This window comes from Pseudophryne corroboree, chromosome 1 (assembly GCF_028390025.1).
Source record: "Pseudophryne corroboree isolate aPseCor3 chromosome 1, aPseCor3.hap2, whole genome shotgun sequence".
Taxonomy (NCBI): domain Eukaryota; kingdom Metazoa; phylum Chordata; class Amphibia; order Anura; family Myobatrachidae; genus Pseudophryne; species Pseudophryne corroboree.
Window position 1 is genome coordinate 584,552,793 of NC_086444.1, and position 26,676 is coordinate 584,579,468.

Genomic DNA, 26,676 nt, shown 5'->3' on the forward strand with positions numbered 1-26,676 from the left:
TACATTCAGGACTGTTCGGGACTTTCATGGACCAAGTGAGTTACATGATCATAGTATCTCACATTGTAGACCCTTAATCCATTTTTAACAGTTATTAATCACTGCTGCTGATAAATTTAAAATGATACCTCCGGGGTTATATGTTTTGGAATAACAGGAATATTCATTCTAGTTAAAAGAAAATTATTAATCATTTAGGCATAGAGATAAGGTATTCTTATGTCGAATTGTTATAATATACTCCCGGGAGATCTGTTGTAACCATCATCATATTTCATGTACTAAAATAAATGTTTTTTACATTCGATTGTTGAGCGCAACTTGGTATATTTTTTTCACATAGGTTTATCTTAGGGGATTGGCATTCCCTTTCCAAGTCACTGCTGACAATCATTTATACACCACCACTCACTGAGCGCTCAGCTTATTTTGCTTTCACACAAAGTTTAGCCTTAACATGCCAAAGGGTATAATGACCTTTTATTATTTCTATACATATAGAAAAAATAAAAGGGGGTCCTCTTTTCAATGCTCATGGGGCACTACAGATTCATTAAAGATGCAGCCAAAACATGATAGCAATCTTTCAGAAGTATGGGTCTGTGTCAGCACTTTTCAGACCTTCAATTTCTTTTAATAATGCAAAAATTAAAAAGACATATTTTAAGGAAATACATTTGAAAGGTTGCATAGTATATTGCAGTGTACGCTGTGTGTGGGGGGGGGGGGGACTATTAAAACTATCCCTGTAATGGAAGAGTGTATCTTCATACATTGGCAAAGAACATTTTTGAGGGGAGTATTTTCTCCAGACACATTGCAAGTATGATTTTTTTTATTCAAAGGCAGATGAAAATATGGAAGCAACATCCAGCTGAAAGCACTGAAAGATTGGTTTCCTGCTATCATTGTGCAATATTTCAGTGCCTGTTCTAAGTCCTACTGAGTTTCTACCATTTAAGCAAAATAGCCTTATCACTAAAGGTATAAACTGTAGGATGGAAACACCACTGTAAAGTCAATTGGAAGGGCACTGCGCCACTATATACCACTAGTATGGCTTCTTCATGTGATGTAAGTGGGTTAGACGGATGCAGCACCATCTTCCATTAGAAAATCAGCCACCTGATGCCTACTTTATGGTGGTGGATAAAACTATCTCAGAAAAAGTGCTCAATTGGGGTCAGATCTAGTTATTCACAAAGCCATAACATATGGCTAACATCAGTGTCATGCTGACAGGACCACTGGTTGACCATTTGCTCTATGTGTAGGGTTACTATCATCCAAGTAAAAACATTTCTCATCGGGGAAGAAATGCTGCAATATGGACTAAAGGCAGCAATATATGTTTGTGTTTGTTTTTATATGTTTTTTAATATGTTTTTATATATGTTAGTGAACACTTATATCTTACTTTATAAGCACTCATTTATTACCCAGTATTTATTATTTAGCCTAACTGAGCAGCTTCCTTCAAATCAGCACTAAGTGCTTTTTCCGTATTTTGTGCCATAAGTAGTGATTGCCCTTGCTTACTAATACAACTTTCAGACAAACGACCCAGGAATTACCTTGCTTAGACCTGGGATTTAATCCTCTGCAAAATCCCAGGTTTTAGTATGAGACCAAGGGATATGATCAAAGGCGCCCAATAATGGAATAGGTGGAAAAGTGAGGCAGCAATAAGCTTTTTCAAGGTGTGTATGTATCTTTTAAAGATATTACGAAAATTGACTTTTCATACATTACTACACATTGGTTTTTCTTGATATTTTGTTTTGCATATTTACTGAGGACACTTGGCTCAAGTCGGATGACCCAAGGACTTCCATTTGGAAAACCTAACCGTATTGTTGAATTTTAATTTTTCCTTATTTTTCCAATTTTCATGCTTATTGCTTCCTTACTTTTCCACCTATTCCATTATTGGGCGCCTTTGATCATATCCCTCCCTTTTTTTCTTCCCATTGTATCTTCACCTGTATTTGGGCAGGTTTTAGGGGTTTTGATTGGGCTGACCATTTTTGTGCGCCAGAGTTCACTCTCTCATTAGTACCTTTAGTATGAGACCCCCTTTCACACTACACCTAAAATCTGTGAAATTCCCGGGTTGACCCATTTCAGACAAAAGCTGGGTTTTTCAGTGATTTACACAGTTTTTTTTTACAGATTTGTAATTTAAAGGGGTAGGAGTTTGCTATAAAGGGACTGAGTGGGGTTCCCATAATGCATTCCTGTATTCATGGATGATAAGCTAGGGATGGCCATCAACCATCAATGATTCTAAATCATTGATGGTTCATGACCGATGTTGTTCATGACCGATGTTGAATACTTTTACATCAATGGTGTATAACCAGATGAATATAAATCATCAATGGTAATTGTTTACCAGATGTTGTGGGGGGGGGGGTTTCATTGACATTTACAATATTTCTATTGCCTCTCAGGTCTGCTAGACTGTCAACCCCCCACTGTGTCTAAAAGGCAGGAATTTAATGTCCCTTTTCTTTCAAAGATTGAGCAGTCATTCACAGCTCAGCCCCTTTCACTCTCACAGAGAATGACAGCCAGCAGCAGCCCATGTGCATAAGCAACAATGGTGAAACCATTGGTGTCAATCCATTAATTGTTTGTGCCACCTTTGGCATTGATGACAACCATCGATGGAGGTAACACCGATAGCAATCTCAGTGGCGGAACTACCAGCGGTGCTTCAGGGCCTATGGTAATGAAAGGGCCAACAGCTGGCAATATTTGCTGTACTAATGAGTCTAAGTGACTCTTTACCGTATGTCAGCGAATTGTTGCCAGCCTGTTACCATGGAGACCGCAGTCCGGTCAGAGGAGACAGGGGGAGCCTCTCCCTTTAGAAGACAGATATTGCAGGACCAAGTAAGCCCTGTTATTTCCATCTATCCTGCCCCCTCCCATCCATAGGACCATGCCCACCCCTTCATCCCTCTTAGCCTGTCCTTTTGTTTCCTCCAGCCTGCTCCCTTCTTCCTCTTTACCCTGCTCCCTCCCTTCTATAGGACCAGGCCTGCCACATTCTTCACCTAAGTCTGCCCCCTTCTTGTTCCCTACTCTGCTCTCTCCTGACCAGTGGACCAATCCCATCCCCTCCTTCCATTCCATGCTGCTGCCCTCATTCTACACAGTGTGGTGCTCCATTGGGCAGAGGACCTCATGGTGAGTTCATGTGGAGGGAGGCACTGGGATGATATTGTGAGCAATGTAGTGTGGTGCAGTTATAAGTGTGGCATGTAGGGGGATGTAGTGTAGTTATGCAGTGTGTCATATGGGGGGATGTAGTGTAGTGATGTAGTGTGTAGTGTAAGGCAATGTTCTGTAGTGATGTACTACAGTGTATAGGGGGGTTTGTGATGTAGTGCAATGTATAGGAGGATGCCGTGTAGTGATGTGGTGTGGTGTTTAGGGGAGCTGTAATGTAGTGATGTAGTTTGGTGTGTAGGGGGGATGTAGTGCAGAATGTAGGTGGGGATAACCCTAGCATAAATGTGTGTGCATGTACAGTGGCTGCTCCTTCTTACTAAATGTAGGGGGCTGCCACTACTGCCGTGCCCAGTGAGGAGAGTTGATACACAGCCCTGGATCCAGGCACCTGCGATATGGAACTGACAGGTGCTGAGGCCAGCGTATGTGCCCACATCATTGTAAAACTGCACATCTGTAAACCCCCGGCTTCTATGGACTGCATCAACTGCAGCCCATAGAACCTGGATTAAATGGCATGAAATGCAGGGAGTGGCTTCCTAGAGGAAGCCACTCTCTGCTTATTGCAGCCTGGTCTGACAGACCCAGAGAGAGGAAACACCTCATAGTGTGTCTGTGACTGATAGGAAGGACTTCCAATAAGAAGTCACTGCCAGTCACAGTAAATCCAGTGCAGTCATGCACTACATCTGGCTTCACAGACACTGATCGTGGTGATAGAATTTACCTTTGGGGGCTGTAGTCCTACAGCCCATAGGTAAAATTGCAACCGGTAGGAACTATAGACTGTAAACTGTATGGATGGCCATAGATCTTAAAATTTATGAGTGGCAAATTTTCAGTGTTAAGCACTGTGAAATAAGTGTGGGCTATATGAATAACTGGTAGTAATAAATAATAATAATAATAATAATAATGTAGTGTAGTGTAGTGATGAAGTGCGGCGTGTAGGGGGTATGTATTTCTGTATTATAGTGATGTACTGCGGCATGTAGGGATACTCATAGTGTAGTCAGGTAGTTAGGCATGTAGGGGATTGTAGTATAGTTAAAATTACCAATATCTCACTGCTTACCCTGGCAGAATCCATTAATCACAAACAGATATATTTAAAAAAACAAGTTACTTTCTTATAAAAGTTATATAGAATACTCACCATAATACTGGTATACAACATGAATACAATAAGGAGTTACAATGACAACACATAACATACAGCAAGTAGACCACTTTGAAACCTCAGTATCCACTGTGAAGGATATAGACAGTCCTTATTCCAATAGCCAGTTGATAAAATGTCACTCTACTGTATATACTGTACAAGGAATAAGCCTAAGTGCTTTACTCCTCCTGTGTCTGGGTTCCTGCATCATGGTTACGCACAGTGTGCTGGGGTGATTGATGGCACCCACATCCCCCTTATTTGCTCCCACAGGTAGTCCAGCTGACTACAACAATATAAATAGATGGCATACCTTCATTCTACAAGCGGTCGTTGACCATAGATATTAGTAAGCCACTTTTATGATTTTTATTTGGATTTATTCTGTAACTTACAGTACATTCACTTAAAAAGGACTGTATGTGTATAGTTTAAGCAATACCTTTCTTTCACAGCTTTATCAATGTGTTAATTGGTTGAAATGGTTGTGTGCATGATGTGCATTTGCTGGCAAATTCAGATCTATATATATACAGTATATATATATATATATATATATCTATCATGGAGGAGAGGCAAAATAGTTGTCTGTTTCCTCATGAGGTTAAGATACATTTATGGTGGGAGATTGCAGCACTAGAGAAATACCAGGTGGAAAAAGTTACCCAAAGGTAATACCATCCATTGAAGATTCATCAGAAGAATTCATGAGGAGATGGACAGCAGTCCTAAATCATTGCTCCTTTGCTTTAATTGACCTAATTTTAAATGAAAAAAAGGAACTGGAGGCATTGAATGAGCGAACTGAGATCCTGAAAACATTAATACACCCCTTTAGAGAACTAGAGAACTAGAGGAATGCATTGAACTACAAAGGGAAATTGGAGAAAAAATTGGAAATTAGTAAAAAAAGAAATGTATGAAACTCCAACAAGATTTTGATTTCCTACAAACAGGTAAAGACAAAAAAAAGACCAAAAAGTATAAGAATACCAGAATACGGAATATGAGAATATGGAAAGACACATAACAAACCAGCAACCACCAACACCTTATAGACTAATCCTTTTTTTCTAAACCATAAAGAATTTAGTTACAAAGACAAACTGAAGAATTTTGAGGGATGAGAACATCTTGCAAACTCTTGGAATATTGGGCGCAGCAGATATGAAAATACCGACAGTAATCGGCAGCCATCAAGAAGACCAAACAGAAGACTCATAAGAAAATATTTTTATCCCAATGTTCAAACAACAAATAGATATGCACCATTGGTAGATGACAGAAACCAAAGAACACCTTTAGAGAAAGGAAGAAATTGGAGAAACTAAAGGGAATAGCACAGACGAAGAGGAACAAGATGGGGGAAGAAAATAATTAAACATAGAAACATAGAATTTGACGGCAGATAAGAACCACTTGGCCCATCTAGTCTGCCCCTTTTTTATTTTATCCTTTAGGCAATCTCAAGAAAGGGTAATCAATATTAAAGCTATAAAACCTATGAACCAAAAGAAGAATCACCAGAACAAACCTGCTGAATCTTCAATTTAAGTTTGAGAATACTTAAAGAAGAAAAAAGTTTTACAAAGAGTTCTGAAATTTGCACCCACGTGTAAAATGTATCCTCTAAGAGCCTTTGTGGTTATACAAAGGTTTGTTAGGAAATTAACTTTAAAGAATTTTTTCACCACACAAGAAACCCAGTTGAACTTTAGTGGTTTCAGGATAAATCCACTTTCTACATTTCACATATGAAAGGTCCTTTAATAGAAAGTTTTACCAAGCTTGTAGTCGATGACATGCAGAAAATAGAACAAAAGAAATACATGAAGAAATGGAATCTAACAAGAAAGGAGAAAGCAGCAATAAAGAATCTTTGTGAAGACAATTCCATTGTAATTAAACCATCAGATTAAGGAGGTGGGATCATCATAATGGATAGCACATGGTATGAGCAGGAAGTGTGACACCAACTTCAACCCAAAACTTATAAAAAATTGAAGAGTGATCCCACCAGCAGAATAACATACAACTTTAACAAAATGGTGGAAAAAGCAGTCACAGAGATGGTGATCATGAAAGAAGAACAAGATTTCCTGACCATAATCAATTCCTCTAAACCAACAATTTACACCTTACCAAAGGTACATAAAAGTGAAACAAAGCCTCCAGGTTGACCAAATGTATCTGGAACCAATAGTTTAACAAGCAATTTTTCCACATACATAGATCACCACCTACAACCCTTAGTCACCAACCCATCTCACTTAAAGGACACTATGGACACGCTTAATAAATTAAAAGACATAACATGGGATGAAGAGATGTATGTGGTGTCATCAGACATGGCATCTCTGTACATCATTATAGACCATGAAAAGGGTCTTGGTGCTAGAACTTGGCATCTCAAAAGATCAAATATAGTCTCTTAAAAGACTTAATTTTTAAAAGAAGGAAATTAATTCATTTGTAACCACTATTCATTTTACAGCCATGGGTACCAGGTTTTCCCCAAGCTATACCAACCTCTTCCTCGGCAAGTGGGAAGAGGATACCATTTGGCAATATGAAGCTTGGGGCAGAAGCCTGGTATCCTGGTATAGATACATCAACAACATTTTATTCATATGGCTATGTTCCAAGGAAGATCTCCACTCATTTTGTGGGTATCTGAATAATAACTCACTAAACATCAACCTGACATTCAACATCAGTAATGATGAAACAAACTTCCTAGATTTTATGCTATACATCAAAGATAGAAATTGACATACTAAATGTTAACAAAAGCCCACGGGCACAAACATCTACAGTACATTGATCTCAATAGTGAACAACTTTCCAGATGGTTAAAAGTACCAAAGAGCCAATTCATTAGGATCAAAAGAACCTGTAAGGAAGAAAACATATGTCAAGAACAAAGGAAAATTCTGGGTACAAACTTTAAAGCAAAAGAGTACAAACTGAAGAAAATAGAAGAAACAAAACAGAAGCAATGTCGTTAGAAAGAACCTCCCTACTTTCTTCCAAACCTCAAACTGCAAACAAAAATGAACTTTCTTTCATTATACAGTATGGCTCACACCACAAATTGATTGAAAGGACCATCAATAAACACTGGCAAACCTTAGCAACAGTTCTTCCTGCTCTCCCCAATTTTGTATATAGAAGAGCAAAGAATCTAAAATATAACATACAGTGGTAAGAAGCCCCTTGATGAACACAACCATGAACCACATAAAAACTAAAGGTTTTCACAGGTGTGAAATGTGTGCCATGTGTATGGCTGTTAGGAATGGCAAATCCAAATTTACAGCTTTCAAAGTAAAAGGAAAGGAGTTCAAAATTTTAGACTTCATGACATGCAATACACCATACGTCATTTATCTAATAGAATGCAAATGCGGACTAATATACATCGACTGCACATCCAGAGTGACTCAAAAGTAGAATGAGTTAGTATTTCAGAAATATAAAAAAATGATGGATATTCATTCTTTGTTGGAACATTTTAAGACCATACTGTACATCACTGCTCAAGTGATTCCATTAAGAACTTTATGGCTATAGAGCAGTGATTTTCAACCTTTTTTTACTCGCGGCACACCAAACAATATTTTAAAATTGCCAAGGCACACCACAGTCAGTTCCCCACAGAAAAAAACAAAACACACACATTGGCCCCCACAGTAAAAAATAAAATAAAAAATCCACACATACATTGGCCTACACAGAAAAAACAATCACATTGCTCCCCACATAAATCACTTTGCACCCCACATAAATCCTATTGCTTCCCACATGAATTACTTACATTGTTCCTCCCATAGATCCTTATTCTCCCCACATAAATTCTATTGAAATCCTATTGTTACCCACAGGAGAAATACAATAACAAATTATCAGCTGTCCTCCTCCCTGTCCCTCAGTGGCGGGGGTTGTTCATAGTGGAGTTCTGCGAATACTGAGCAGCGGGTGGTCGGGCAGGTGTGGATGTGGGTGGGAAAGGAAAGCTGTGTATGCAGGCGGGACTTGAAGATGTGTATGCAGGCGGGTGGGTTGGCTGGGTGGTGAGAGGCAGCGGCCGTGACATATGATATCACATTGTTTTCAAGGCATAGTTCATGGCCAGAGCACGACTGATCCTCTAAGAAGAGCCTGGGCCAACAGTTCATTCTGAAGGTGCAGAAAGCTGCTCTGGCTCCACGGCACACCTTGCAACTGGTCGCGGCACACTAGTGTGCCACGGCACACTGGTTGAAAAAGCCGGCCACAGAGAATGTATAGAATACATGGATAAATAGAAACAAAGATACATGCATGGTCCAAAAGGAAATAGAATGGATTTTTAAATTGAAAATTTTGGCACCAGAGGGTCTGAACAAAGACTTTGAAATGAAATTATTTTTATAACATTTTTTTTCATACATGGTCTCTCTATTTTCTCATTTTATATGATTTTTCAAAAATGTTTGTATTTTCTAAAAAAATGTTGAATTTATTATATGGCTGCTTTTTTATGTATGAGATTTACTGCCCCCCATTCTACTAATAAGCAATATGTTCCCTTCCTCTAAAAATATGAATTTTTATGGTTTTAAATGTTGTTACTTAATATATCAAGTCGCAGATGGGGGAGGACACAATGTTCCTGGACTTCCTTGTCAGTGCCACTTGCAAAGCAGTCCATTATTCAAATGGAGGCCTCATCAACTGCCACTCCTAAACACTGTCAAACATTGCTGGGTGTGGCTCCCCTATTTAAATAATGGATTGCTCTGCAACTGCCACAGGCAAGGAATTCCAGCCTTATGGTTCAGGAGATTTTGTGATGAGTCAGTGGTATTTGCCTTTTATATATATATAGATGTCAGACATAAGTACTGTACTTAATTAACCTACTTCCAGTCAGGAGAGGATAGTGTCTCAATTATCACAGCTTAACCTGTCACTTGACCTAAACATTGCCAAACCTCTCAGAGAGCAATAGAAGGAAAGGAGAGATAAATATTTGACTCTTAAATGCATTAAAGGAAAGCTTTATAGTCAGCAACTTCTTATCTGCTGTGTAAAGTGTACCGACAGCTCTCCCAGTGACCTTAAGTGTTGAGCAAAAATATTTACCTTTTTACCTCAAAGGACAAGCCCTAAGGAGAGCGAGAAGCTAAGCAAGGAGACCTAGGGCCTTTTGGAATACAGTCAGCTTATCCCTGCAAACCTTACATATTTAACGTACAGCGGACGGAGCTTGGACTTTTGTTCTAGTATTAACAGCACTAAGCAGGGCAACATCAGAGGCGGGATGGGGCAGAGAAAGAGGTAGATTATTCTCCTCAGCATCGGCTTTTTGACAGCATCAATCCGGGGAAGGCCCACCTGGAGGTGCGGACTGACAAAGACTGGCAGTGGAGAATATCTGAATTGCTGATCTTCTGTGATAAACTAACCAGTTTACTTTAGGTGTAGCCTGTTGTCCAGAAAATAAGACACAGAGACTACAGATTCCCGTACAATAAAATCAGTTTATTGTTTTGGTGTGTTCTCGGGCAGTTTCATGGAGGGGCACTTTGATGCTTCCAGTTCTCAAACACATCCTACCACAAATGAGCCTATTTTAAAAGCAGTATTAAATTTGCTTATATACCAGTGCTTTTCATCTCTTTGTGATTCTACTTGAAATTCCATAGCGAAGCACGGGTATTCAGCTAGTCCTAGTATAAATTGTAAATCACATAGGTTAGCGCTGTAATACATGAAGCTTTTAGTAATGTTAATACAGGCAAACTTACTGTTACTGTGTAGGGCAGGCTTGTCTCCATGGGTCTGTGGCTGGACTCTGACTCCTGGCTCTGTGATGGTGGTGTCACATATAATACTTTACATTTTAATCTATATTTCAATATTTGTACTATAAAAGTCACCGTTTTTCATGATTACTGGAGACTTATAGTATGAGAGTTCTTTGGCTATTACCATTGAAGTCTCATATTTGCTGTAAGAAATAATGAAATACATCAGCTAATATGTGATGAGTTTCATTCAGCAAAATTAAACTGCAGTGTTTCATCTATGGCTTTTTGACTTTGGTGAGACTTTCACAAATGCAGAGTGTTATAGCTGCTCTGCTATAAAACTCAATGTCATTTCTCACTGAGCTGACTTTACATTTTTGTAATAGTTGAATTTTTTTTTTCCTATAGTAAAATAATGATCTACAGTATTACACCACAGGATTGTCAAGACTCTGAAGCATGTTCATAGATAGTTCAGGCTAATGATCAAGGGACCTTGACCAACTGCTTGCGTTTTCTCCTATGCCAAACATGGACGTACCTTCTCTATTTTCTCAATTCAGAATTTTCATGAAAATTTGCATCAAGAACCTAATATTCATTTAAAAAAACATTGCATATTGATCATACAGGCAGATGTATTAAGCCTGGAGGAATAACAAAGCAGTGATAAAGAAGTAATAATTTGAAGGTGATAATGCACCAGTCAATCATTATGGGTTTGAAAACTGACAGTTGTGAGCTGATTGGCTGGTACGTTACCACCTTCCACTTTCACTTCTTCATCAGTGCTTTATCACTTCTCCAGGTTTAATACAACTACCCCAAAGTGTAATACATAAATATTTGTTATTGTGCTAAGTAATTTTTAGTGTTTCGTTTTCTGTATATACAGTAGGCAGAGATTTTTTAAACTTGAACAATAAAGTGGAGAAAGGTAAAATAAACCAATTAGCTCCAGTCATTTTGCAGTCTGTGTATGAAAAATGCCAATTAGAAGCTGTCTGGTTGGTACTTTATCTTTCTTCAAGTTTTGATAATCTCCCTATAAGTCAAAGTGGTGATGTAACTTTTCATATATCCCAAAAATTTTGGGTATGTAGACTAAATCTCCCTTTATTTTTATTATGTATTATATTGTACTATTTACTATGTATACTATTGTACTATGTTTATGCACATCGGTGCATAAACTTAAATATACACTAAACAATTGGGCACTTTTTATTCTATTAAATATCTCAATTTATGCATTCACTTCAGTGTTTTGCAAAGAAAGCTGAAACTGTAGACCAATATATTGCAACAAGTTTGATCTTTTATTTTGTCTTCCACTGACTGCTCCATGAGAATACAAAAATTACAATAGTAAATAATGTCAACTCTTTTCTTTCACCCAGATATGTCTTCTACAAAATAAATGTCCACAGAAAACAATTTAGTTTACTCCTTTTCTGACAGTTTTGGTTACATCCTGATTAGGGCCGGACACACTGGGGGTAATTCCAAGTTGATCGCAGCAGGAAATTTTTTAGCAGTTGGGCAAAACCATGTGCACTGCAGGGGGGGCAGATATAACATTTGCAGAGAGAGTTAGATTTGGGTGGGTTATTTTGTTTCTGTGCAGGGTAAATACTGGCTGCTTTATTTTTACACTGCAATTTAGATTGCAGATTGAACTCACCACACGCAAATCTTACTCTCTCTGCACATGTTATATCTGCCCCCCCCCCTGCAGTGCACATGGTTTTGCCCAACTGCTAAAAAATTTCCTGCTGCTATCAACTTGGAATTACCCCCACTGTCTTCACAACTGTAAATAAAACATCGGAGTAAGAGTACAACATTCACCTGTCTCCTCTCCATCCTCCTCAGCAGCTGAGCTGTAACTTTACTGCTGCGGCCGCCGAGGAGCTTCACTCACAGCACTGTGAAGTCTCGTGAGATAATGTAAAATCTTGCGAGACTTCACACTGCAATGAGTGAAGCTCCTCGGCGGCCGCAGCTGTAATGGAATGTCTCAGCTGCTGAGGAGGACGGTGAGGAGACAGATAAATGCTGTACTCCTACTCCAATGTTTTTTTGCAGTTGTGAGGACAGTGAGTGGGGGCCCCGGGACGACCACCCCTTTCGCCCCGCCGTTAATCCGGCTCTGATCCTGATTACACCCATTATGTTGATGTATTTATAGTAGAGATTATGGTTTGGATTTACTTTATGTTGGGATCTCATAAAACGGCATCTCACTGGCTATTCGGCTATCACTTGTTTTGGATAGCCAATAAGATAAATCTGAACTTGTGCTAGTTTGGCGAAAAAAGAACTTAGTAAATCTTATTTATAGATTGACTATCAATTAAGCATTCTGGTATTCACAGCGGCATAAGTTCTTCCCATTTGCCCAGAGGCTAGTTGGAGTTTGGTGCCCTCTCCCTTAAAAAAAAATGAAAACAAATTATTATTATTATTACATTTTATTTATAAGGCGCCACATGTGTTTCGCAGCACCGTACAAAGGACAGTACAGGGAGACAAAACATAGTATTACAGTAAATAAATAACAGAAATAGAGTACAGGTAACATAGAGCACCACACATTCTCAAGACATAATACAGCTAAGATGTAAGTATTGAGGGAGTGATCATCGTACTACTAGAGGCTGGTGGCCATAGATGGAGATGAGCCTTTACTAGCAGGGTAAAGATGGTCTTTGAGTAGGGGAGAGCTGCGAGTGAAATGTGTCGAGACGAGGGCTTAGAAAACAAGAGGAAAGAGGGCCCTGCTCTGAAGAGCTGACAATCTAGTGGGGAGGGGCGACATACAGATGATAAGAGGTGCAGGCAAGCGTGAGTCAGCCTGATGGCAGTATGCAAGCAAAGCTGAGATGTTCATGGTATGAGGCAGGGGGTGGAGGCGCGGCTTCAGGACTGGGTTATGCATCGGGAGGGTATGCTTTGATGAATAGGTGGGTTTTTAGTGCCCGTTTGAAGCTTTGCAAGGTCGGGGAGAGTCTAATGGAGCAGGGGAGTGCATTCCACTGAAGGGGTGCAGCATGGGCATAGTCTTGAACACGAGCATGGGAAGCAGTGACCAGAGCGGTGGAGAGGCGACGGTCATTGGTCGACCGTAGGGGGCGGGAGGGAGTATGAAGGGAGAGGAGGTTGGAGATGTAGGGAGCAGTGGAATTAGAGAGGGCCTTGCATGTGAGGGTGAGGAGTTTGAAGAGGATTCTGTAGGGGAATGGGAGCCAGTGTAGATTTTGGCAAAGGGGAGTGGCAGATGTGGTGTGGCGGGAGAGGAAGATAAGCCTAGCTGCAGAGTTTAGGACAGATTGGAGGGGAGCAAGATGGGAGCAAGCGAGGCCAGTCAGGAGAACATTACAGTAGTAAAGTCGTGAGATGACCAGTGAGTGGATGATGTGTTTAATTGCACTCTGGGAGAGATATGGCCTGATACGAGCAATGTTGCGTAGCTGGAAATGACAGGATTGTGCCAGAGCTTGGATGTGGGGTGCAAAGGAGAGGGAGGAGTCAAGAGTAACACCCAAGCAGCGGAGTTGGGGAACGGGGTGTTTGTATATATACAAGACTTACAGAAATATTTATAGTGCTCACTCTAGGTGCAGGGTGCTGATCAGTGAGGAGGGCATATTAACATTTTGGAGGACCAAATGTTAGACATGATGTATCGCTATAGATACTGTGGCTTTAGCAGCACATCATGTTTTAAACTTTGCCCTTCAAAATTTAGATATGCCATCTTCAATTATCAGCACCTTGCACCTACACTACATATAGATAGTGCTCTCAGCAGTCTACATGGTCCGGAGTCCGCAGTGAATTGGCAGGGCTCCAGCTAAACTGTGTGACAATGGCCAGTGGGTTAGGGTCAGATAGTTTCAGCAACCTGCAGCATGCAGAATCAGCAACACTGGTGGATACCATCTTATAGTCCATCAGCAGTGGCGGGGGCATCGTTGTTTGCTGCAGCACAGGCTGAGTGATACCAGGAGAGAGCCTTCCTGTCCTCTAATACAGGTGTTAGCAGGTCTCGTGGGACAGAGACAATTAACTCTACAGCAGCAGCAGTGGGTGCACTGTAGAGTTCCGCTGGAAGAGTAGTGGTAACACTTGGATACTGCTGTGAACCACACAGGTGCTGCTGTACATGCAGGTTTCCCATCAGGGCTTAGAGCCCGTAGGCAGGTAGATCCATTGGGTCTGGGAGTTCTGCCCCTGGGAATTCAGCTTCCATGTATATTTAACTTCAAGTAAATTAAATTATCATGCATTGTTTTTAATTATAATGTTAAAATGTGTATTATTTATGAGTTTGCAAACTGTTTTCAATAATGCCATATTTTGTTTCATATGGTACAAGATTTTCCAAGATTCTATGATTTCTAAAATAAATCTTACAGCTCTATAACAAAATCTTACACCACTTAGAATTTGTGGCAAAATACTGTACAACCATAATTTTGTCTGATAATAATTATACTGTAAACAATTTGATCATAAAGGACTTTTGGCTACTTTTGTAGCAGAAATTTTGATTCCGGTAATTATATTGAAAAATGAGATATCTTTTCTAATTGCACTTAGAGTACATAATCTTAATGCGTAAGTTATTAATATATCACTAATCATATGAATCTTGTAGTAAATAGAGCTGTGTTTTTATGGTGCATGTCAAATCCATGATTATTGTAATTTCAAGCTTTCTTGCAATTTCAATTTTAAAGAGTCATTGCTTCCAGTTCTTGGTGTTATTAAACCATTTTTTCTGCCAAATAAACCTGTAGAATTATTTTTAGAATAGCTTTTTCATAATGCATAACAGTAGCTGACCAGATTAATATTCCTTTCATCTCTTGTCTGTTTCCTAGCAATTTGCACATAGACCAGACAGCTGCTGTGCCCTTATTAGATGATGATGATGATGATGATGATGAAGATAAAAGTAGATAGATAACTAATTATTATTATTATTACTTTGTTCTTTTCCCCCCAAGTGCTTTACATTTTAATTTTATAAACCCCCCACAAGATTCAAAATAAGCTTAACAGAAGAGAGAACTAAGCATTTGGGTTGTATTTTTTTAGGAAGTAAAGGAACATTAGTGAAATATGTGAGTAAAGAGGGAAGTCTTGCATTTGAGTCGGAGCTACAAAAAAAGCTTGACATCTAAAGGATAGTAGGGCAGACAGAGGAAATGCAAATAAACAATCAATGTGAGTGCAGGCTGCAGTCTCATTCATATTTTGACATATATTAATTTATTAATGTGAAATATGTATGTCACGTGCACCGAAAATACATAACTAGAGATGAGCAAGTCCAATTCTCTGGCATTAAGATCTTTTGCCTTTTCACCACTTCACACCTCTACCTGAGGCATTGGAACATGAGAGGCGCCAGCCAATGTACAGGAGGAGCGATGTGGATTCAGATGAAAGACCGCACATCACAACCTCCGTACAGTGCAGGGACCAAGCAACACTCCCCTAGCCCTGACTCCCAGCAGAGCGGGTGTTTAGGCAGTTTGGCCTGATGCAGAGGAGTGCCCATCCCCATGAGAGACTTGTGGCCATGCTGTGTAATCAGTCTTTTTCCCATTTGCTCCACTCCCTCTCTCTTTCTCCCTGTCTCACTCACTTTCCTTAACACTCTTGCTCCTCCCTTTCTCTCTCTCTATCTCTCTGTAACCTAACACTCTCTCTCCTCTTGCTCCTCTCTCTACCTGACACTCTTTCTCGCTCGCTGACATTATCTCTATCTCTACCTGATGCTGTATCTCTCTCTCTCTCCCTGACATGTTGTCTCTATATTTCTCCCTCTTTCTATCCCTGACATTCTCCCTCTCTACCCACCTCCTCCCCACTGTGGTGCTGCCTCTATTTCGTCCCCATAGTACTGCCGCCTCCTCCATGGTGGCACCACCTCCGGGGGCACCAAAATGAGGATCTAACTTGCCCCCTCAACCTATAAATATTATGACGGCCCTGCCTGACTCTTGTGTTCTTTTTGGAAATGAGTGCTCTTTTGAGTGCTCAAATGCTCTTTTGTTTTGGACATGTGGTTAAGTGGTGAATGACTTGTGCAAGCTTATGGATGATGGTAGAAACATGGCCATATAAGCATTAATCTGATGACCAGACACAGGAAGTTAAGCAAAAATGATCAAATAAAGTAAAATATGCAAATACAGTATGTAATTGAACTATATTGGCTTGATTTGACCAGAAACAGTTCCTAATAAAGAACCCTGGCATTAACATAAACTGTTCATTCCTGCTGATGACAATTAGGATACCATTACACAATTTATTGAAATACTGTATGTAAGAAACTATAGAGATAACAAATGTATGGAGATAAATGTTTAGAAAATGAGTAGTAAACAAAACACATTTTATCTGTTATATCAAGATGTTTCAATTATGCCTTTCAAGTGAGGCAATGTATGGAATTAACCCACTCCTAACATAATGAAAAATGTTTTTTGTTAACTCCTCTTAGCATCTCATATCATAATTTTGCCTGAAGATCACACAGGTTAAATTTGAACATATATGGTATTTACTTATATGGTACAATATGTGGGTTTATGTTGTGCTGGGCTTCAGTTTGTTGTGTAGAGAGTTATGAGTTATGAGTCGCTGCTGTGGCTCATTTCTGTCTGTATTCTGGATGTCTACATGCAGCTAGGATGCTGGCTGTCACATGCAGCAGCACGCTTGGAATACCATGTTACCTGACTCCAGCCTGATGAGTCCTGTGATTGGTCTCTCGCTTTTTTATTAGGGATCCTAGCCATTTCCTGTTGCCAGTGATGATTCCTAATTCCTGCACCTAGTGAGCTTGTCACACAGTTGCTGTATCCTGTACAGTTCCCAGTCCTGCCTAAGTACTGGTTCCCTATCTTTGTGCACCTGTATCCTTGTACCTTGCCTTAAGTCCTCAGTGTGTTGTTCCTGCCAGTTCTGCTCCTGTATCTTACTGGATTCTGCTCTGCAACTGTGTTCTGTGTTATCACAGCTTTGTGCCATTGCCTTGCCAAGACACTCCAGTTTACTTTTTGTGTCTCCTTCGGTCCGTGTCCAGTTCCAGCAAGTTCCTGTGGATTTATACTATCAGTCATATCCTAGTTCCACACACATCCAGCTGGTGTGTCTGTGGACACCTACTGCAGCAAAGTACATTTGTTACAGCTGTGCCTATAACCCTAAGTCTACAGCTAACTATATCCAAGATATACATAGATCTGTTCTTAAGTCGCAGCTTAGTCAGTATTATCTGTTATTTCAGGCTGCGGCCTAGCCACAGGTCATACAGCAAATCCCTGCAGCTGTTTGCCTTTTTCCCAGCTCTCAGCCTAAGTTGACAGTATACACCCTTCTGATTACTTCTGCAGTTAACCATCACCTGGCTGTATGCACCGCACCTGCTACAAATACCTTATTACTTCAGTAATCATTGTCCTGTCATGTAACCAGTGCACATCTAGTACAACAGTCTTCATCCAGAATATCTTGCCAAAGTCTGTCTGCAATTACCATTGCTGTGTCTAGTATGCTTACATTTAGCTCTGGTCTTGCTTGTTGCTACACTCCAGCCTATTGTGTGAGCCCCAACTGCAATAGGTTTAAGATCAGGTGGCATCTCAAGTACCGGTGATTGCATTCAGCTCTATGGGAATAGGAGCAGCTGTTCTTGGCGGAAGACACTCTCATTGGCTCTAGGGGTCTCACCCAAATAGTGCTGGAGTTCCCTGATATAGAGTTTGTGTGAAACATTCAGGTTTCACACAAACAGAAAATGTAGTTTCAGAAAATATAGTGTTTTATTGTATATTAGCACTGTTCTGGTATTGCTAGTTTTGGTTTTCTTACGGAGGGTATTCATGTTGGAATATTTTTGCATTTAGACATTATCACTTTTGCAATTGAGTGACTTGCACATATATGGATGGTGTAATGGTTAGCATTACTGCCTCACAGCACAGGGACCATGGGTTCAATTCCCACCATGGCCCTAACTATGTGGAGTTTGTAAATTCTCCCTGTGCTTTGGTGGGTTTGCTCTGGGTACTCACAATCAAAAAATATACTAATACTATAGGTTAATTGGCTTCTGACAAAAAATAACCCTAGTGTGTAAGTGTTTGCATGTACATGTGTTTAGCGCAGACCTGATGGGCCAAATGGTTTTGATCTGCTGTCAACTTCTACTGTATGTTTTGATAGATAGATAAACATAGAATTTGAAAGCAGATAAGAATATATATATTCCAAGTCATCATCATTAGCATGTAAAGATACACGTCCTGATAGGCGTATATGTGTTTCTGCAGATCTGAATTGTCCTCATTTGCATAAACCTGCTCTTACTGTCTACATCAGACTAGCCATATCCTTTACCTGTTGTGCCTCTCCGGTCATGAAGAGTCACAAGTGTCAGATATACAATCGCACATGTTGAATTATTCCTCAAAAGTTATTCTATGTAAACTGGCATAGTACTAACTCAGCTGCATTGTATTACTGTATTACCATGCAGGAGTATATCAATTATTTTCCTAGGAGCTTATGGTTTATTCTTAAGTTCAGCATGAAGCTTTCCACTGCATATAGCACAGAGCTGTATACTGGATATCAGAGTGGGTTTATGCATTGTACTGTACATTGGACATCAGAGAGGTGTTCTAAGTTCTTTTACATTTTGATTAATAAATAATAAGTTCCACTTGACCTGTGATGCCCAAATATACAAATACTTAACCAAGCAATCAATTTGAAGCATTTATCATTTTTATTTTTTCCTTAAGTTGTTTTTCTTCTTAGACTAATGTAGTTTGTGCTGTCTGCTTTTACGAATACAAGACTTGAATGTAACATGGCCCATCATATTTACATTTTATCTGAAAAATGCTGTGCACATTTTAAAGTGGATTTGCTATTGTGTTTTGACGAGATATTGTCTGAAATCATTTTGTTATAAAGTGTTTTATTTTGTAAGAGCCTAATGCTAATTTATTTGAAATATGTTTCTAAGAAAAGAAAAATAAATGCTGGCACAAACTGTTCAAAACAAATATAGAAACAAAAAGATATTTTTTTTCACATGTACTGCTTTATACATTAACATATTCAGACTATCATTGTAGATGAATACTAAACATATCACAATGCTTTCTGCAGGACCAAATTGAATTTTTAAGCTAGTGGTATGATGCAACATAAAACAGAATGCTGATATAAAAGATTATTATAGAGTAGTTTATAAGGACTCGTTACAAGTTTAGAATAAAAAATGCTCCATAGTGTGAAAGGAAATTAGTCTTATACAAAATGTATATTTAACATTGATGATCTACTATATTATAATCATGACACTGTTGGCTTGGGTAGAATTCCTAGAATGCAACTATAGGGATGGTATTCAGTATACCAAAGGCCAGGATCCCGGCGCTCAGTATACCGGCACTGGAATCCCGACACCCGGCATACCGACAACTATTCTCCCTCTTGGGGGTCCATGACCCCCCTGGAGGGAGAATAAATAGCGCGGCACGCATAGCGCGCCACCGCGCCCGCAGCTTGGTGAGTGCAGTGAACCCACAATGGGCTCAGTTGCGCTTGTCCAGCTGTCAGTATGCCGGCGATCGGGATCCTGATGCTGGTATGCTGTCTGCCGGGATCCCGGCCGCCGGCATACCATACTACACCCCGACTATAGAATACTCGGTCTAGTGTAGAGTTTGAAGGACAAAGGGGGTCATTCCGAATTGATCGCTAGCAGAAAATGTTCGCTGCGCAGCGATGATGCCAAATAATGGCACTTCTGCGCATGCCTATGAGGTGCAATGCGCATGCGCGACATACTTTCACAACGGCTGATGTAGTTTCACACAGGTTCTAGCAAAGCTTTTCTGTCGCACTGCTGGCCGCAGAGTGATTGAAATGAAGTGGGCGTTTCTGGGTGTCAACTGATCATTTTCAGGGAGTGTTCGGAAAAACGCAGGCGTGCCAGGAAAAACGCAGGCATGGCTGGGCGAACGCAGGGCGTGTTTGTGACGTCAAAACAGGAACTGAACATTCTGAAGTCATCGCAAACGCTGAGTAGGTCTTAAGCTACTCTGAAACTGCATAAAAATATTTTGTAGCCGCTCTGCGATCCTTTCGTTCGCACTTCTGCTAAGCTAAAATACACTCCCAGTGGGAGGCGGCATAGCGTTTGCACGGCTGCTAAAAACAGCTAGCGAGCAATAAACTCGGAATAACCCCCAATGTCTTGACCTACATGTACAATGGCCAATAGATAGTTAATGTTAGGGCTCACATGTATACTAGTTAAAGTTAACACTGAGGAACTTGGACTAGATAGGAACATAATAATTCTGTATGCAGCTGAGTGTATAAAACAACAGAATATGCATCAGATAGTTACTTTATATGTGATTTTCATGCTGACTGCAATGCAAGTCCATAAATAAAAAAAAACAAGTTCTAGAATGTTCAGAAACAGAGAAGATAAAGGCAAATAAAAATACAGGCGAGGACATACTGTATTCATTACATATTAATTGGCTGAAACTTGTAGTTAGTACTGAGCTTCAGTACAGTGTTGTTTTCCTACTTTGTGTTAATAATCTTAGGAAAGACACATGGCTTTGAACCACCAGTTGCCTAGTTAAAGTGTAAGGATTGACAGGAAGATAGACAATGTTATATAACTTCATTTGCAAATCATTAAACAACATGATATGGTAGTCACCCAGACAAATCATGTTATAAGATCAGCAGGAATGATTGAAAATGATCATGCAATAGACTCCTACGTCACATACTTTTTTCCCACTCAACTGAGTTCACATTTTCATACAAGTCTCCTCAGCCCAAATGTATTAATATTAGAGATTTGCGCAAGGCCATTTCTGCTGTTTTGGTTCTAATTGGTCATCCGGTTTTGGTTTTGGATTACTTTTTTTATTTTGCCGTGAGTGGGATTGGTTTTGTCTTTGTGTTTTTTCCTAACATTTAAAAAAAAGCTAAAATCATGTAATTAGGGACTTTTTTTGTTCATAGAGTATTATATATCTCAATAACATTAATTTCCACTCAGTTCCAATCAATTTTGACCACCTCACATGTCACAATATTGTTTTCATCCGCTTTAGGCCAAAGGCTGCAGCAAGCTGGCTGATTACTAAGCAACAGAACAGCTGCAAAAACACACGGCAGTTAATAGCACATCTATGAAACATTGCCAAACAGGAGTGGCAGAAATGAAAAGAATATATATACTGTATATAAAAAATACTACAATATTGCAATCCATAGGCAATGACAATATAAATTCCTGCAGTAGTATAGAGTCAAGGCTGCTGCTTCATCAACAGAGGTCGATGAACCTCTTATTATGCACATCAAAGAATATATATTTTTAAAAAAATGATGCGCTGCCTGACTCAATATGAATTTTTTTTTTTTTATATACATATAGTACATACAATACATTGGTTATTATACCACATGGCCGGTGATTATATTACAAAATAAAAATCGTATCACATGTGTCAATAATAACACAACCACTTCTGTCATATATTGGATGTTAATGGCAGTATATTAGTAATAGTGATGAATTAAAGTCCATTATCCAAACAAATGTCAGTATATTAGTAAATTAGTAAAGGTCTTGAATTAGAATCCACTGTTCAAAAGGTTAGGAATGCATGCAATTTAAAAAGCGCTTAATGATTCAGCATATCTGTGTTAGTACAGTTCATCTGTTAATACATGGTCCATAAATATATTATACTTGCGTGGCCACGTTTGTAGTTATCTAAGCACAGTTCAGCGTGTTGCAGACCGATGCACAGCTATTTTGTCGGGGTGACGTCTCACCCTTTATGTAAACCTCTGGTTCTCGCGCCATCAGTGCAGTAATAGGTAAGTGTTGCCGCCAGCCGCGGGTCCCAATCCACATCCTCTACACGTTTCTCCACCTTAGCAACCTCAGCATCTTCATCAGAAGGATATTGGCACCCTCTCATTACTCTCTTTTTAAAGCCGGGTGACGTGCCTCCACTTCCGGTTGCGCATCATTGCACGCACATTGGGGGTCATTCCGAGTTGATCGCTAGCTGCCATTGTTCGCTGCGTAGCGATGAGTGAAAAAAATGGCTAATCTGCGCATGCGTATGCATGTCGTATGGGTACAAAGTCCTTTGTGGTTTTGTTCTGGTTCTAGCGACGATTCCAAATGCACAGCCGATCGCAAGGAGATTGACAGGAAGAGGGTGTTTCTGAGTGTCAACTGACCGTTTTCTGGGAGTGTTTGGAAAAACGCAGGCATGGCCGGGCATTTGCTGGGCGGGTATCTGACGTCATTACCGTGTCACTCATCACCGCAATCATCGCACAGGATAAGTAACTACAGGGCTGGTCTTGTTTTGCATAAAAAGTGTTTGCAGGCGCTCTGCTGCACAGGCGTTCGCACTCCTGCAAAGTGAAAATACACTCCCCCGTGTGCGGCGACTATGCGTTTGCACGGCTGCTAAAAACTGCTAGCGAGTGATCAACTCGTAATGACCCCCATTGTGTTCAATGGCAATGTTACATTGTGATACTAATATCCATTGTATCTAAAGTTCATCCTATGGATCACTTTATAGACACTACATTTTATAAATCCATTCAATTCAACTTGTCAGCCATAGAAACATACTATACTTAAGTGTGTATATGGTGGGTAATTCTGAGTTGATCGCTAGCTGCATTCGTTCACTGTGCAGCGATCAGGCTAAAAATCGGCACTTCTGCGCATGCGTATGCGGCGCAATGCGCACGCGCGATGTACTTTCACAATGGCCGATGTAGTTTCACACAGGGTCTAGCGAAGCTTTTCAGTCGCACTGCTGACCGCAGAGTGATTGACATGAAGTGGGCATTTCTGGGTGTCAACTGACCATTTTCAGGGAGTGTTCGGAAAAACGCAGGCTTGGCTGGGTGAACGCAGGGCGTGTTTGTGACGTCAAAACAGGAACCTAACAGTCTGAAGTGATCGCAAGCACTGAGTAATGTTGCTGCCGCTCTTCGATCCTTTCGTTCGCACTTCTGCTAAGCAAAAATACACTCCCACTGGGAGGCAGCATAGCGTTTGCACGGCTGCTAAAAACAGCTAGCGAGTGATCAATTCGGAATAACCACCATAGAACGGCTTTTAAAAGAGATATCGATAAAACAGCATTTTCATATATGCTGTATTAATTTAATATTACACTATATTTACAGGATCCATTGATGGCAACAATACATTTAATATATGGTTGTGTCTTACAATTAATACCTATTAAAAAATAATTATATAAATATATACATATAAAAATGCAATATTTTATTATGACTATTGCAGGAATTATTATAAGCTTGATATAATACTGAGACTACCTGATAATATACACATACCACTCAAGTTTAGATGTTATTTAACTCTACAGTATCATTTAACCCTTGTGGTTTGAAGGTACATAATACAAAAATTCAATTCATCTCCTTTTACATAACTTATTATAGTGACCCCCTCCTCTAGGGGTACATTCTACTTTTTCGATCCCTATGATCTTTATCTTATCCAGAGATACCTTTGGGCAATTCAATAGATGATTTGATAGATAATGAAGTTTATTCCCTTTTGCGATATTGCGTCTGTGTTCCATTAATCTGTTGTGTAGCGTCCTAGTGGTGCGTCCGACCTATTGCATGCCACATCCGCAACTTAAGATGTAAATCACAAAAGGTTATATTACAATTAATGAATTGATTGATTTGCTTATATACCAGATAACATTGGAGTGACTTTTAGGAAATCTAGGAATATGAAAATGAGGTTAGCTCCAAGCCATTATAATAATAAAAAACAAAGTACGAATAATAGTCTAACATCATGGTTGCCAGAAAGACCCAATGGATTTTATAAATGTGGAAAGGATTGTTGTATTTCATGTAGTTATATAGAAAGAAAAGTATTGTCTATCCAATTATTTGTTTGACAGGAACAATTTAAAATCAATCAATTCATTAATTGTAATTTAACCTTTGTGATTTACGTCCTCAGTTGCGGATGTGGCATGCAATATGTAGGTCGGACGTACCACTAGGATGCTACACGTCAGATTGATGGAACACAGACGCAATAGCGAAAAAGGGAATAAACTTTATTGTCTATCAAATCATGTATTGAATTGCCCAAAGAGATCTCTGGATAAGATAAAGCTCATAGGGAACGAACAAGTAGAATGTACCCCTAGAGGAGGGATCGCTATAATACGTTAAGTAAAAACGAGGCGTATTGGATTGTGTAGATTATGTACCTTAAAACCACAAGGGTTAAATGATATGGTAGAGTTAAATAACATCTAAACTTGAGTAGTACGGTACATCTGGAAAGTATTCACAGCGCTTCACTTTTTCCACATTTTGTTATGATACAGCCTTATTCCAAAATAGAAAAAAAAATCCCTCAAAACTCTGCACACAATACCCCATAATGACAATGTGAAAAAAAATTTTTTTTGAGATTTTTGCTAATTTATGAAAAATAAAAAACTAAGAAATCACATGTACATAAATATTCACAGCCTTTGCTCAATACTTTGTTGATCCACCTTTGGCAGCAATTACAGCCTCAAGTCTTTTTGAATATGATACCACAAGCTTGGTACACCTATCTTTGGACAATTTCGCCCATTCCTCTTTGCAGCACCTCTCAAGCTCCATCAGGTTGGATGGAAAGCGTCAGTGCACAGCCATTTTCAGATCTCTACAGAGATGTTCAATTGGATTCAAGTCTGGCCTCTAGCTGGGCCACTCAAGGACATTCACAGAGTTGATATCTTGGCTGTGTGCTTAAAGTCGTTGTCCTGCTGAAAGATGAACAGTCGCCCCAGTCTGAGGTCAAGAGCGCTCTGGAGCAGTATTTCATCCAAGATGTCTCTGTACATTGCTGCATTCATTTTTCCCTTTAACCTGACTAGTCTCCCAGATTCTGCAGCTGAAAAACATCCCCACAGCATGATGATACCACCACCATGCTTCACTGTAGGGATGGTATTGGCCTGGTGATGAGCGGTGCCTGGTTTCCTTCAAACATAATGCCTGGCATTCACGCCAAAGAGTTTTATCTTTGTCGCATCAGACCAGAGAATTTTGTTTCTCATAGTCTGGGAGTCCTTCAGGTGCATTTTGGCAAACTCCAGGTGGGCTGCCATGTGCTTTTTACTAAGGAGTGGCTTCCGTCTGGCCACTCTACCATACAGGCCTGTTTGGTGGATTACTGCAGAGATGGTTGTCCTTCTGGAAGGTTCTCCTCTCTCCACAGAGGAATTATGTAGCTCTGACAGAGTGGCCATCAGGTTCTTGGTCACCTCCCTGACTAGGGACCTTCTCCCCCGATCGCTCGGTTTATACAGCTGACAAGCTCTAGGAAGAGTCCTGGTGGTTCCACAGTTTTTCAATTTACGGATGTTGGAGGCCACTGTGCTCATTGTGACATTCAGAGCAGCAGATGTTTTCTGTGCCCTTCCCCAGATTTGTGCATCGAGACAATCCTGTCTTGGAGGTCTACAGACAATTCCTTTGACTTCATGCTTGGTTTGTGCTCAGTCATGCACTGTCAAGTGTGGGACCTTATATAGACAGGTATGTGCCTTTCCAAATCATGTCCAATCAACTGAATTTACCACAGGTGGACTCCAATTAAGCTGTATGAACATGTCAAGGATGATCGGAGGAAACAGGATGCACCTGAGTTCAATTTTAAGATTTATGGCAAAGTCTGTGTATACTTATGTACATGTGATTTCTTAGTTTTTTATTTTTAATAATTTTGCAAAAATCTCAAAAAAACTTTTTTATGTTGTCATTATGGGGTATTGTGTGTAGAATTTTGAGGGAAAAATTAATTTATTCCATTTTGGAATAAGGCTGTAACATAACAAAATGAAAAAGTGAAGCGCTGTGAATACTTTCTGGATGCACTGTATGTGTATATTATCAGGTAGTCTCAGTATTATATCAAGCTGTTTATGATAATTCCTGCAATAGTCATAATAAAATATTGCATTTTTATATGTATATTTTTATATAATAATTATTTTTTAAAAGGTATTTTAAGACACGACCAAATATTAAATGTATTGGTGGCATCAACGGATCATGTAAATATAGTGTAATATTAAATTAATACAGCAAATATGAAAATGCTGTTTTATCTATATCTCTTCTAAAAGCCGTTCTATATACACACTTAAAGTATGGTGTGTTTCTATGGCTGATAAGTTGAATTGAATGGATTTATAAAATGTTGTGTCTATAAAGTGATCCATAGGATGAACTTTAGACACAATGTACATTAATATCACAATGTAACATTGCCATTGAACACAATGCACGTGTGCAAGAGTCACAGAT